Raw genomic sequence first — 15,096 nt, forward strand, 5'->3', positions numbered from 1 at the left:
AAGCGGCCTCGTGATAATGAGATTTAATTACTATTATTTTTTTGCAAGAGTAAGTATAGTAATCGTTAGGCTAGATGGGGACCCATAATACTGCATCAGTTTGCTCGGGGGCCGATAGTGCTATCAAAAGATTCCTTATTATCTCATAATTTTATTTAATTTGTTTTCGTTTGAATAAAATTAAGCAAAGAAATTGAGTTGAAAATTTTAGCATAATCCTTGTTAAGAAGGCCACGCATACCGAATATAGGTTTGGTAGAGTACAAGAATATTGTGGAAGAGATGGTGAAAAAATGAGAGAAAGAAAAAAAATTTTCGATAAAAAAATTGAAAGTAATTTTTCTTCAATTTTAGTCGAGTCCCATATCTGATACAATGGATTGCCACTTGTGGCTAGCGTGCCGCGGGTTGGCAACCTTCTGGTAAATCTCTTTCAGACCCGATTCCTTGGAATTTTCAAAATGTTTTTTGGCATTTTTGATGCTCAAAAAATGCATTAAAGGCATAAATGTCAGCAAATCTTCATTTTTTTCCTTTTTCAAATGTTCAGTTTTTTATTAGTTTATTTTTTTTTCCTGAATAAATAATTCGTTGTCTTCAAATTTTTTCAGCCAACATGATATACAAGGTACATTCAACTTCACATACAATTATTTCCAGAATTTTACTACACACTTTTATGTAATGGATTGCACTTTTCCCCGAGCCATCTCAAAAACTCCTGAAAGTTCAACTTTAACTCTCTGCTGCTGTCTGATAAGTCCGGTCAAACAAAATTTTGCGGACTTGTGATCCCGGTTTTGGTGCTTTTTGCTTGAACGCCAACGACATTATCTCAAACCGATCAGGCAGATTCTTTTCGTGAAGCGTAGTGTAGCGTAAGCAAAATTTCCTGATGATTCGGTTGAGCGATTATGATAGAGTATTTTTATTTGTTTTACAGCTCACTTATTTCGATTCATATTTAATTATATACATTCCATTATTTTTTCGATTTGCCACAAGCCTTGTATTTTTATAAATGTCCATCAAAAAATGAAATTTATTTCACTCGCCTAGCAACAACATGTTTGAAGCGAGTTAAAAAATTGAGGTGTTTATTAAATTTGTGAGAAATTCGACTTTAGATGTTTATTTTGTTGAGGCGATCATCGGACGTAACGTGTACAATATGCCCGGATAGCTCAGTCGGTAGAGCGTTAGGCTTTTAACCTAACGGTCCAGGGTTCGAGCCCCTGTCCGGGCTACGTTTTTTTTTTTCTCTCACTTGAATCAAATGGTTGAAACATGGGTTGCATAATATAATAATCTCTCTCTCCCCCTCAGTAATTAGCAATCACTCTCGTTTTTTGTTTAGAAATTTTTTTTACACGAAGGTACACTAAAGTTTTTGTCCCTGCATCTAGTTTGATAACATAATTCGTTTAATATTCGCGAAAGTGTAATCAACAGTAAGAAAACTTTATAAAATGTACAATGTTTGGTTTCACGAGACAAAATTCGTATATCCCAGGGGTGCCAACCTTTTGCAAGCCGTGGAACTTTTTAAGAACATTTATGATGCACGTGCCAGTTGTAAAATTTAACGGAGATCACACGTCCTGCTTTTACGGGACACCATTTTTTTTTTCTGTTTAGGCCATTTTCTTGTTTTCCATAAAAATGTTTCTTTTGTTGCCTTTTTAACTCTAAGGCCAATGTTACACTATAACAGTTTTAAAAAATTTCTTTTGTAAAACTTGATGAATACAATGAATAAGCTTATCGGTTGCAATCCTTCGAATATTACCGATTGCATTTGCCAAGGTTTGTAACAGAACTTTTATGAAACTTTCATAGTGTAATACCGGCCTAGGGCCAGAATTTTATACTATAAAAGTTTTGTGCTTTTATAAAACTTGAGAAATACTATAAAACTTGGAAAATACATCTGATTGGTGACATACGAGCAAGTACAACTGATCAGTTTATTACTTGTATTTTTCAAGTTTTATAAAAACACTTTTACAAAAAGTTTACATTGTAATCTTGGCCTTAGTACGCGTTTTCAAATGAAAAACAATCCGAAAACGCATTGAAAAAAAATTATCTTCGTCGGCTGTGTTAATGCATTTGCCCCAGGCTCCTCAAGGGAATAAGCGGCCTCGTGATAATGAGATTTAATTACTATTATTTTTTTGCAAGAGTAAGTATAGTAATCGTTAGGCTAGATGGGGACCCATAATACTGCATCAGTTTGCTCGGGGGCCGATAGTGCTATCAAAAGATTCCTTATTATCTCATAATTTTATTTAATTTGTTTTCGTTTGAATAAAATTAAGCAAAGAAATTGAGTTGAAAATTTTAGCATAATCCTTGTTAAGAAGGCCACGCATACCGAATATAGGTTTGGTAGAGTACAAGAATATTGTGGAAGAGATGGTGAAAAAATGAGAGAAAGAAAAAAAATTTTCGATAAAAAAATTGAAAGTAATTTTTCTTCAATTTTAGTCGAGTCCCATATCTGATACAATGGATTGCCACTTGTGGCTAGCGTGCCGCGGGTTGGCAACCTTCTGGTAAATCTCTTTCAGACCCGATTCCTTGGAATTTTCAAAATGTTTTTTGGCATTTTTGATGCTCAAAAAATGCATTAAAGGCATAAATGTCAGCAAATCTTCATTTTTTTCCTTTTTCAAATGTTCAGTTTTTTATTAGTTTATTTTTTTTTCCTGAATAAATAATTCGTTGTCTTCAAATTTTTTCAGCCAACATGATATACAAGGTACATTCAACTTCACATACAATTATTTCCAGAATTTTACTACACACTTTTATGTAATGGATTGCACTTTTCCCCGAGCCATCTCAAAAACTCCTGAAAGTTCAACTTTAACTCTCTGCTGCTGTCTGATAAGTCCGGTCAAACAAAATTTTGCGGACTTGTGATCCCGGTTTTGGTGCTTTTTGCTTGAACGCCAACGACATTATCTCAAACCGATCAGGCAGATTCTTTTCGTGAAGCGTAGTGTAGCGTAAGCAAAATTTCCTGATGATTCGGTTGAGCGATTATGATAGAGTATTTTTATTTGTTTTACAGCTCACTTATTTCGATTCATATTTAATTATATACATTCCATTATTTTTTCGATTTGCCACAAGCCTTGTATTTTTATAAATGTCCATCAAAAAATGAAATTTATTTCACTCGCCTAGCAACAACATGTTTGAAGCGAGTTAAAAAATTGAGGTGTTTATTAAATTTGTGAGAAATTCGACTTTAGATGTTTATTTTGTTGAGGCGATCATCGGACGTAACGTGTACAATATGCCCGGATAGCTCAGTCGGTAGAGCGTTAGGCTTTTAACCTAACGGTCCAGGGTTCGAGCCCCTGTCCGGGCTACGTTTTTTTTTTTCTCTCACTTGAATCAAATGGTTGAAACATGGGTTGCATAATATAATAATCTCTCTCTCCCCCTCAGTAATTAGCAATCACTCTCGTTTTTTGTTTAGAAATTTTTTTTACACGAAGGTACACTAAAGTTTTTGTCCCTGCATCTAGTTTGATAACATAATTCGTTTAATATTCGCGAAAGTGTAATCAACAGTAAGAAAACTTTATAAAATGTACAATGTTTGGTTTCACGAGACAAAATTCGTATATCCCAGGGGTGCCAACCTTTTGCAAGCCGTGGAACTTTTTAAGAACATTTATGATGCACGTGCCAGTTGTAAAATTTAACGGAGATCACACGTCCTGCTTTTACGGGACACCATTTTTTTTTTCTGTTTAGGCCATTTTCTTGTTTTCCATAAAAATGTTTCTTTTGTTGCCTTTTTAACTCTAAGGCCAATGTTACACTATAACAGTTTTAAAAAATTTCTTTTGTAAAACTTGATGAATACAATGAATAAGCTTATCGGTTGCAATCCTTCGAATATTACCGATTGCATTTGCCAAGGTTTGTAACAGAACTTTTATGAAACTTTCATAGTGTAATACCGGCCTAGGGCCAGAATTTTATACTATAAAAGTTTTGTGCTTTTATAAAACTTGAGAAATACTATAAAACTTGGAAAATACATCTGATTGGTGACATTCGAGCAAGTACAACTGATCAGTTTATTACTTGTATTTTTCAAGTTTTATAAAAACACTTTTACAAAAAGTTTACATTGTAATCTTGGCCTTAGTACGCGTTTTCAAATGAAAAACAATCCGAAAACGCATTGAAAAAAAATTATCTTCGTCGGCTGTGTTAATGCATTTGCCCCAGGCTCCTCAAGGGAATAAGCGGCCTCGTGATAATGAGATTTAATTACTATTATTTTTTTGCAAGAGTAAGTATAGTAATCGTTAGGCTAGATGGGGACCCATAATACTGCATCAGTTTGCTCGGGGGCCGATAGTGCTATCAAAAGATTCCTTATTATCTCATAATTTTATTTAATTTGTTTTCGTTTGAATAAAATTAAGCAAAGAAATTGAGTTGAAAATTTTAGCATAATCCTTGTTAAGAAGGCCACGCATACCGAATATAGGTTTGGTAGAGTACAAGAATATTGTGGAAGAGATGGTGAAAAAATGAGAGAAAGAAAAAAAATTTTCGATAAAAAAATTGAAAGTAATTTTTCTTCAATTTTAGTCGAGTCCCATATCTGATACAATGGATTGCCACTTGTGGCTAGCGTGCCGCGGGTTGGCAACCTTCTGGTAAATCTCTTTCAGACCCGATTCCTTGGAATTTTCAAAATGTTTTTTGGCATTTTTGATGCTCAAAAAATGCATTAAAGGCATAAATGTCAGCAAATCTTCATTTTTTTCCTTTTTCAAATGTTCAGTTTTTTATTAGTTTATTTTTTTTTCCTGAATAAATAATTCGTTGTCTTCAAATTTTTTCAGCTTTGATGCTGAACATGATATACAAGGTACATTCAACTTCACATACAATTATTTCCAGAATTTTACTACACACTTTTATGTAATGGATTGCACTTTTCCCCGAGCCATCTCAAAAACTCCTGAAAGTTCAACTTTAACTCTCTGCTGCTGTCTGATAAGTCCGGTCAAACAAAATTTTGCGGACTTGTGATCCCGGTTTTGGTGCTTTTTGCTTGAACGCCAAGGACATTATCTCAAACCGATCAGGCAGATTCTTTTCGTGAAGCGTAGTGTAGCGTAAGCAAAATTTCCTGATGATTCGGTTGAGCGATTATGATAGAGTATTTTTATTTGTTTTACAGCTCACTTATTTCGATTCATATTTAATTATATACATTCCATTATTTTTTCGATTTGCCACAAGCCTTGTATTTTTACAAATGTCCATCAAAAAATGAAATTTATTTCACTCGCCTAGCAACAACATGTTTGAAGCGAGTTAAAAAATTGAGGTGTTTATTAAATTTGTGAGAAATTCCGACTTTAGATGTTTATTTTGTTGAGGCGATCATCGGACGTAATGTGCACAATATGCCCGGATAGCTCAGTCGGTAGAGCGTTAGGCTTTTAACCTAACGGTCCAGGGTTCGAGCCCCTGTCCGGGCTACGTTTTTTTTTTTCTCTCACTTGAATCAAATGGTTGAAACATGGGTTGCATAATATAATAATCTCTCTCTCCCCCTCAGTAATTAGCAATCACTCTCGTTTTTTGTTTAGAATTTTTTTTTACACGAAGGTACACTAAAGTTTTTGTCCCTGCATCTAGTTTGATAACATAATTCGTTTAATATTCGCGAAAGTGTAATCAACATTAAGAAAACTTTATAAAATGTACAATGTTTGGTTTCACGAGACAAAATTCGTATATCCCAGGGGTGCCAACCTTTTGCAAGCCGTGGAACTTTTTAAGAACATTTATGATGCACGTGCCAGTTGTAAAATTTAACGGAGATCACACGTCCTGCTTTTACGGGACACCATTTTTTTTTTTTGTGTTTAGGCCATTTTCTTGTTTTCCATAAAAATGTTTCTTTTGTTGCCTTTTTAACTCTAAGGCCAATGTTACACTATAACAACAGTTTTAAAAAATTTCTTTTGTAAAACTTGATGAATACAATGAATAAGCTTATTGGTTGCAATCCTTCGAATGTTACCGATTGCATTTGCCAAGGTTTGTAACAGAACTTTTAGGAAACTTTCATAGTGTAATACCGGCCTAGGACCAGAATTTTATACTATAAAAGTTTTGTGCTTTTATAAAACTTGAGAAATACTATAAAACTTGGAAAATACATCTGATTGGTGACATTCGAGCAAGTACAACTGATCAGTTTATTACTTGTATTTTTCAAGTTTTATAAAAACACTTTTACAAAAAGTTTACATTGTAATCTTGGCCTTAGTACGCGTTTTCAAATGAAAAACAATCCGAAAACGCATTGAAAAAAAATTATCTTCGTCGGCTGTGTTAATGCATTTGCCCCAGGCTCCTCAAGGGAATAAGCGGCCTCGTGATAATGAGATTTAATTACTATTATTTTTTTGCAAGAGTAAGTATAGTAATCGTTAGGCTAGATGGGGACCCATAATACTGCATCAGTTTGCTCGGGGGCCGATAGTGCTATCAAAAGATTCCTTATTATCTCATAATTTTATTTAATTTGTTTTCGTTTGAATAAAATTAAGCAAAGAAATTGAGTTGAAAATTTTAGCATAATCCTTGTTAAGAAGGCCACGCATACCGAATATAGGTTTGGTAGAGTACAAGAATATTGTGGAAGAGATGGTGAAAAAATGAGAGAAAGAAAAAAAATTTTCGATAAAAAAATTGAAAGTAATTTTTCTTCAATTTTAGTCGAGTCCCATATCTGATACAATGGATTGCCACTTGTGGCTAGCGTGCCGCGGGTTGGCAACCTTCTGGTAAATCTCTTTCAGACCCGATTCCTTGGAATTTTCAAAATGTTTTTTGGCATTTTTGATGCTCAAAAAATGCATTAAAGGCATAAATGTCAGCAAATCTTCATTTTTTTCCTTTTTCAAATGTTCAGTTTTTTATTAGTTTATTTTTTTTTCCTGAATAAATAATTCGTTGTCTTCAAATTTTTTCAGCCAACATGATATACAAGGTACATTCAACTTCACATACAATTATTTCCAGAATTTTACTACACACTTTTATGTAATGGATTGCACTTTTCCCCGAGCCATCTCAAAAACTCCTGAAAGTTCAACTTTAACTCTCTGCTGCTGTCTGATAAGTCCGGTCAAACAAAATTTTGCGGACTTGTGATCCCGGTTTTGGTGCTTTTTGCTTGAACGCCAAGGACATTATCTCAAACCGATCAGGCAGATTCTTTTCGTGAAGCGTAGTGTAGCGTAAGCAAAATTTCCTGATGATTCGGTTGAGCGATTATGATAGAGTATTTTTATTTGTTTTACAGCTCACTTATTTCGATTCATATTTAATTATATACATTCCATTATTTTTTCGCTTTGCCACAAGCCTTGTATTTTTACAAATGTCCATCAAAAAATGAAATTTATTTCACTCGCCTAGCAACAACATGTTTGAAGCGAGTTAAAAAATTGAGGTGTTTATTAAATTTGTGAGAAATTCGACTTTAGATGTTTATTTTGTTGAGGCGATCATCGGACGTAATGTGCACAATATGCCCGGATAGCTCAGTCGGTAGAGCGTTAGGCTTTTAACCTAACGGTCCAGGGTTCGAGCCCCTGTCCGGGCTACGTTTTTTTTTTTCTCTCACTTGAATCAAATGGTTGAAACATGGGTTGCATAATATAATAATCTCTCTCTCCCCCTCAGTAATTAGCAATCACTCTCGTTTTTTGTTTAGAATTTTTTTTTACACGAAGGTACACTAAAGTTTTTGTCCCTGCATCTAGTTTGATAACATAATTCGTTTAATATTCGCGAAAGTGTAATCAACAGTAAGAAAACTTTATAAAATGTACAATGTTTGGTTTCACGAGACAAAATTCGTATATCCCAGGGGTGCCAACCTTTTGCAAGCCGTGGAACTTTTTAAGAACATTTATGATGCACGTGCCAGTTGTAAAATTTAACGGAGATCACACGTCCTGCTTTTACGGGACACCATTTTTTTTTTCTGTTTAGGCCATTTTCTTGTTTTCCATAAAAATGTTTCTTTTGTTGCCTTTTTAACTCTAAGGCCAATGTTACACTATAACAGTTTTAAAAAATTTCTTTTGTAAAACTTGATGAATACAATGAATAAGCTTATCGGTTGCAATCCTTCGAATATTACCGATTGCATTTGCCAAGGTTTGTAACAGAACTTTTATGAAACTTTCATAGTGTAATACCGGCCTAGGGCCAGAATTTTATACTATAAAAGTTTTGTGCTTTTATAAAACTTGAGAAATACTATAAAACTTGGAAAATACATCTGATTGGTGACATACGAGCAAGTACAACTGATCATTTTATTACTTGTATTTTTCAAGTTTTATAAAAACACTTTTACAAAAAGTTTACATTGTAATCTTGGCCTTAGTACGCGTTTTCAAATGAAAAACAATCCGAAAACGCATTGAAAAAAAATTATCTTCGTCGGCTGTGTTAATGCATTTGCCCCAGGCTCCTCAAGGGAATAAGCGGCCTCGTGATAATGAGATTTAATTACTATTATTTTTTTGCAAGAGTAAGTATAGTAATCGTTAGGCTAGATGGGGACCCATAATACTGCATCAGTTTGCTCGGGGGCCGATAGTGCTATCAAAAGATTCCTTATTATCTCATAATTTTATTTAATTTGTTTTCGTTTGAATAAAATTAAGCAAAGAAATTGAGTTGAAAATTTTAGCATAATCCTTGTTAAGAAGGCCACGCATACCGAATATAGGTTTGGTAGAGTACAAGAATATTGTGGAAGAGATGGTGAAAAAATGAGAGAAAGAAAAAAAATTTTCGATAAAAAAATTGAAAGTAATTTTTCTTCAATTTTAGTCGAGTCCCATATCTGATACAATGGATTGCCACTTGTGGCTAGCGTGCCGCGGGTTGGCAACCTTCTGGTAAATCTCTTTCAGACCCGATTCCTTGGAATTTTCAAAATGTTTTTTGGCATTTTTGATGCTCAAAAAATGCATTAAAGGCATAAATGTCAGCAAATCTTCATTTTTTTCCTTTTTCAAATGTTCAGTTTTTTATTAGTTTATTTTTTTTTCCTGAATAAATAATTCGTTGTCTTCAAATTTTTTCAGCCAACATGATATACAAGGTACATTCAACTTCACATACAATTATTTCCAGAATTTTACTACACACTTTTATGTAATGGATTGCACTTTTCCCCGAGCCATCTCAAAAACTCCTGAAAGTTCAACTTTAACTCTCTGCTGCTGTCTGATAAGTCCGGTCAAACAAAATTTTGCGGACTTGTGATCCCGGTTTTGGTGCTTTTTGCTTGAACGCCAACGACATTATCTCAAACCGATCAGGCAGATTCTTTTCGTGAAGCGTAGTGTAGCGTAAGCAAAATTTCCTGATGATTCGGTTGAGCGATTATGATAGAGTATTTTTATTTGTTTTACAGCTCACTTATTTCGATTCATATTTAATTATATACATTCCATTATTTTTTCGATTTGCCACAAGCCTTGTATTTTTATAAATGTCCATCAAAAAATGAAATTTATTTCACTCGCCTAGCAACAACATGTTTGAAGCGAGTTAAAAAATTGAGGTGTTTATTAAATTTGTGAGAAATTCGACTTTAGATGTTTATTTTGTTGAGGCGATCATCGGACGTAACGTGTACAATATGCCCGGATAGCTCAGTCGGTAGAGCGTTAGGCTTTTAACCTAACGGTCCAGGGTTCGAGCCCCTGTCCGGGCTACGTTTTTTTTTTTCTCTCACTTGAATCAAATGGTTGAAACATGGGTTGCATAATATAATAATCTCTCTCTCCCCCTCAGTAATTAGCAATCACTCTCGTTTTTTGTTTAGAAATTTTTTTTACACGAAGGTACACTAAAGTTTTTGTCCCTGCATCTAGTTTGATAACATAATTCGTTTAATATTCGCGAAAGTGTAATCAACAGTAAGAAAACTTTATAAAATGTACAATGTTTGGTTTCACGAGACAAAATTCGTATATCCCAGGGGTGCCAACCTTTTGCAAGCCGTGGAACTTTTTAAGAACATTTATGATGCACGTGCCAGTTGTAAAATTTAACGGAGATCACACGTCCTGCTTTTACGGGACACCATTTTTTTTTTCTGTTTAGGCCATTTTCTTGTTTTCCATAAAAATGTTTCTTTTGTTGCCTTTTTAACTCTAAGGCCAATGTTACACTATAACAGTTTTAAAAAATTTCTTTTGTAAAACTTGATGAATACAATGAATAAGCTTATCGGTTGCAATCCTTCGAATATTACCGATTGCATTTGCCAAGGTTTGTAACAGAACTTTTATGAAACTTTCATAGTGTAATACCGGCCTAGGGCCAGAATTTTATACTATAAAAGTTTTGTGCTTTTATAAAACTTGAGAAATACTATAAAACTTGGAAAATACATCTGATTGGTGACATACGAGCAAGTACAACTGATCAGTTTATTACTTGTATTTTTCAAGTTTTATAAAAACACTTTTACAAAAAGTTTACATTGTAATCTTGGCCTTAGTACGCGTTTTCAAATGAAAAACAATCCGAAAACGCATTGAAAAAAAATTATCTTCGTCGGCTGTGTTAATGCATTTGCCCCAGGCTCCTCAAGGGAATAAGCGGCCTCGTGATAATGAGATTTAATTACTATTATTTTTTTGCAAGAGTAAGTATAGTAATCGTTAGGCTAGATGGGGACCCATAATACTGCATCAGTTTGCTCGGGGGCCGATAGTGCTATCAAAAGATTCCTTATTATCTCATAATTTTATTTAATTTGTTTTCGTTTGAATAAAATTAAGCAAAGAAATTGAGTTGAAAATTTTAGCATAATCCTTGTTAAGAAGGCCACGCATACCGAATATAGGTTTGGTAGAGTACAAGAATATTGTGGAAGAGATGGTGAAAAAATGAGAGAAAGAAAAAAAATTTTCGATAAAAAAATTGAAAGTAATTTTTCTTCAATTTTAGTCGAGTCCCATATCTGATACAATGGATTGCCACTTGTGGCTAGCGTGCCGCGGGTTGGCAACCTTCTGGTAAATCTCTTTCAGACCCGATTCCTTGGAATTTTCAAAATGTTTTTTGGCATTTTTGATGCTCAAAAAATGCATTAAAGGCATAAATGTCAGCAAATCTTCATTTTTTTCCTTTTTCAAATGTTCAGTTTTTTATTAGTTTATTTTTTTTTCCTGAATAAATAATTCGTTGTCTTCAAATTTTTTCAGCCAACATGATATACAAGGTACATTCAACTTCACATACAATTATTTCCAGAATTTTACTACACACTTTTATGTAATGGATTGCACTTTTCCCCGAGCCATCTCAAAAACTCCTGAAAGTTCAACTTTAACTCTCTGCTGCTGTCTGATAAGTCCGGTCAAACAAAATTTTGCGGACTTGTGATCCCGGTTTTGGTGCTTTTTGCTTGAACGCCAACGACATTATCTCAAACCGATCAGGCAGATTCTTTTCGTGAAGCGTAGTGTAGCGTAAGCAAAATTTCCTGATGATTCGGTTGAGCGATTATGATAGAGTATTTTTATTTGTTTTACAGCTCACTTATTTCGATTCATATTTAATTATATACATTCCATTATTTTTTCGATTTGCCACAAGCCTTGTATTTTTATAAATGTCCATCAAAAAATGAAATTTATTTCACTCGCCTAGCAACAACATGTTTGAAGCGAGTTAAAAAATTGAGGTGTTTATTAAATTTGTGAGAAATTCGACTTTAGATGTTTATTTTGTTGAGGCGATCATCGGACGTAACGTGTACAATATGCCCGGATAGCTCAGTCGGTAGAGCGTTAGGCTTTTAACCTAACGGTCCAGGGTTCGAGCCCCTGTCCGGGCTACGTTTTTTTTTTTCTCTCACTTGAATCAAATGGTTGAAACATGGGTTGCATAATATAATAATCTCTCTCTCCCCCTCAGTAATTAGCAATCACTCTCGTTTTTTGTTTAGAAATTTTTTTTACACGAAGGTACACTAAAGTTTTTGTCCCTGCATCTAGTTTGATAACATAATTCGTTTAATATTCGCGAAAGTGTAATCAACAGTAAGAAAACTTTATAAAATGTACAATGTTTGGTTTCACGAGACAAAATTCGTATATCCCAGGGGTGCCAACCTTTTGCAAGCCGTGGAACTTTTTAAGAACATTTATGATGCACGTGCCAGTTGTAAAATTTAACGGAGATCACACGTCCTGCTTTTACGGGACACCATTTTTTTTTTCTGTTTAGGCCATTTTCTTGTTTTCCATAAAAATGTTTCTTTTGTTGCCTTTTTAACTCTAAGGCCAATGTTACACTATAACAGTTTTAAAAAATTTCTTTTGTAAAACTTGATGAATACAATGAATAAGCTTATCGGTTGCAATCCTTCGAATATTACCGATTGCATTTGCCAAGGTTTGTAACAGAACTTTTATGAAACTTTCATAGTGTAATACCGGCCTAGGGCCAGAATTTTATACTATAAAAGTTTTGTGCTTTTATAAAACTTGAGAAATACTATAAAACTTGGAAAATACATCTGATTGGTGACATTCGAGCAAGTACAACTGATCAGTTTATTACTTGTATTTTTCAAGTTTTATAAAAACACTTTTACAAAAAGTTTACATTGTAATCTTGGCCTTAGTACGCGTTTTCAAATGAAAAACAATCCGAAAACGCATTGAAAAAAAATTATCTTCGTCGGCTGTGTTAATGCATTTGCCCCAGGCTCCTCAAGGGAATAAGCGGCCTCGTGATAATGAGATTTAATTACTATTATTTTTTTGCAAGAGTAAGTATAGTAATCGTTAGGCTAGATGGGGACCCATAATACTGCATCAGTTTGCTCGGGGGCCGATAGTGCTATCAAAAGATTCCTTATTATCTCATAATTTTATTTAATTTGTTTTCGTTTGAATAAAATTAAGCAAAGAAATTGAGTTGAAAATTTTAGCATAATCCTTGTTAAGAAGGCCACGCATACCGAATATAGGTTTGGTAGAGTACAAGAATATTGTGGAAGAGATGGTGAAAAAATGAGAGAAAGAAAAAAAATTTTCGATAAAAAAATTGAAAGTAATTTTTCTTCAATTTTAGTCGAGTCCCATATCTGATACAATGGATTGCCACTTGTGGCTAGCGTGCCGCGGGTTGGCAACCTTCTGGTAAATCTCTTTCAGACCCGATTCCTTGGAATTTTCAAAATGTTTTTTGGCATTTTTGATGCTCAAAAAATGCATTAAAGGCATAAATGTCAGCAAATCTTCATTTTTTTCCTTTTTCAAATGTTCAGTTTTTTATTAGTTTATTTTTTTTTCCTGAATAAATAATTCGTTGTCTTCAAATTTTTTCAGCCAACATGATATACAAGGTACATTCAACTTCACATACAATTATTTCCAGAATTTTACTACACACTTTTATGTAATGGATTGCACTTTTCCCCGAGCCATCTCAAAAACTCCTGAAAGTTCAACTTTAACTCTCTGCTGCTGTCTGATAAGTCCGGTCAAACAAAATTTTGCGGACTTGTGATCCCGGTTTTGGTGCTTCTTGCTTGAACGCCAACGACATTATCTCAAACCGATCAGGCAGATTCTTTTCGTGAAGCGTAGTGTAGCGTAAGCAAAATTTCCTGATGATTCGGTTGAGCGATTATGATAGAGTATTTTTATTTGTTTTACAGCTCACTTATTTCGATTCATATTTAATTATATACATTCCATTATTTTTTCGATTTGCCACAAGCCTTGTATTTTTAGAAATGTCCATCAAAAAATGAAATTTATTTCACTCGCCTAGCAACAACATGTTTGAAGCGAGTTAAAAAATTGAGGTGTTTATTAAATTTGTGAGAAATTCGACTTTAGATGTTTATTTTGTTGAGGCGATCATCGGACGTAACGTGTACAATATGCCCGGATAGCTCAGTCGGTAGAGCGTTAGGCTTTTAACCTAACGGTCCAGGGTTCGAGCCCCTGTCCGGGCTATGTTTTTTTTTTTTCTCTCACTTGAATCAAATGGTTGAAACATGGGTTGCATAATATAATAATCTCTCTCTCCCCCTCAGTAATTAGCAATCACTCTCGTTTTTTGTTTAGAATTTTTTTTTACACGAAGGTACACTAAAGTTTTTGTCCCTGCATCTAGTTTGATAACATAATTCGTTTAATATTCGCGAAAGTGTAATCAACAGTAAGAAAACTTTATAAAATGTACAATGTTTGGTTTCACGAGACAAAATTCGTATATCCCAGGGGTGCCAACCTTTTGCAAGCCGTGGAACTTTTTAAGAACATTTATGATGCACGTGCCAGTTGTAAAATTTAACGGAGATCACACGTCCTGCTTTTACGGGACACCATTTTTTTTTTTCTGTTTAGGCCATTTTCTTGTTTTCCATAAAAATGTTTCTTTTGTTGCCTTTTTAACTCTAAGGCCAATGTTACACTATAACAGTTTTAAAAAATTTCTTTTGTAAAACTTGATGAATACAATGAATAAGCTTATCGGTTGCAATCCTTCGAATATTACCGATTGCATTTGCCAAGGTTTGTAACAGAACTTTTATGAAACTTTCATAGTGTAATACCGGCCTAGGGCCAGAATTTTATACTATAAAAGTTTTGTGCTTTTATAAAACTTGAGAAATACTATAAAACTTGGAAAATACATCTGATTGGTGACATTCGAGCAAGTACAACTGATCAGTTTATTACTTGTATTTTTCAAGTTTTATAAAAACACTTTTACAAAAAGTTTACATTGTAATCTTGGCCTTAGTACGCGTTTTCAAATGAAAAACAATCCGAAAACGCATTGAAAAAAAATTATCTTCGTCGGCTGTGTTAATGCATTTGCCCCAGGCTCCTCAAGGGAATAAGCGGCCTCGTGATAATGAGATTTAATTACTATTATTTTTTTGCAAGAGTAAGTATAGTAATCGTTAGGCTAGATGGGGACCCATAATACTGCATCAGTTTGCTCGGGGGCCGATAGTGCTATCAA

The 15,096-nt window shown here is 34.1% G+C and overlaps 7 non-coding genes across 7 annotated transcripts; all 7 read left to right on the forward strand.

Annotated features, from left to right (window-relative positions):
* The first annotated feature begins 1,173 nt into the window (after positions 1-1,173).
* On the forward strand, positions 1,174-1,246 carry TRNAK-UUU (transfer RNA lysine (anticodon UUU)). The gene has a single exon. It is a non-coding gene; the product is annotated as a tRNA-Lys (tRNA).
* A 2,063-nt stretch (positions 1,247-3,309) lies between these two features.
* Positions 3,310-3,382, forward strand: TRNAK-UUU (transfer RNA lysine (anticodon UUU)). Its single transcript has one exon. It is a non-coding gene; the product is annotated as a tRNA-Lys (tRNA).
* A 2,073-nt stretch (positions 3,383-5,455) lies between these two features.
* TRNAK-UUU (transfer RNA lysine (anticodon UUU)) lies at positions 5,456-5,528 on the forward strand. The gene has a single exon. It is a non-coding gene; the product is annotated as a tRNA-Lys (tRNA).
* A 2,068-nt stretch (positions 5,529-7,596) lies between these two features.
* Positions 7,597-7,669, forward strand: TRNAK-UUU (transfer RNA lysine (anticodon UUU)). Its single transcript has one exon. It is a non-coding gene; the product is annotated as a tRNA-Lys (tRNA).
* A 2,063-nt stretch (positions 7,670-9,732) lies between these two features.
* TRNAK-UUU (transfer RNA lysine (anticodon UUU)) lies at positions 9,733-9,805 on the forward strand. Its single transcript has one exon. It is a non-coding gene; the product is annotated as a tRNA-Lys (tRNA).
* A 2,063-nt stretch (positions 9,806-11,868) lies between these two features.
* On the forward strand, positions 11,869-11,941 carry TRNAK-UUU (transfer RNA lysine (anticodon UUU)). The gene has a single exon. It is a non-coding gene; the product is annotated as a tRNA-Lys (tRNA).
* Positions 11,942-14,004: 2,063 nt separating this feature from the next.
* TRNAK-UUU (transfer RNA lysine (anticodon UUU)) lies at positions 14,005-14,077 on the forward strand. The gene has a single exon. It is a non-coding gene; the product is annotated as a tRNA-Lys (tRNA).
* Positions 14,078-15,096: the final 1,019 nt, after the last annotated feature.

Source organism: Pholcus phalangioides, unplaced genomic scaffold (assembly GCF_987345545.1).
Source record: "Pholcus phalangioides strain wild (caught in Gottingen) unplaced genomic scaffold, Ppha-v1.0 ptg000017l_1, whole genome shotgun sequence".
Classification (NCBI taxonomy): domain Eukaryota; kingdom Metazoa; phylum Arthropoda; class Arachnida; order Araneae; family Pholcidae; genus Pholcus; species Pholcus phalangioides.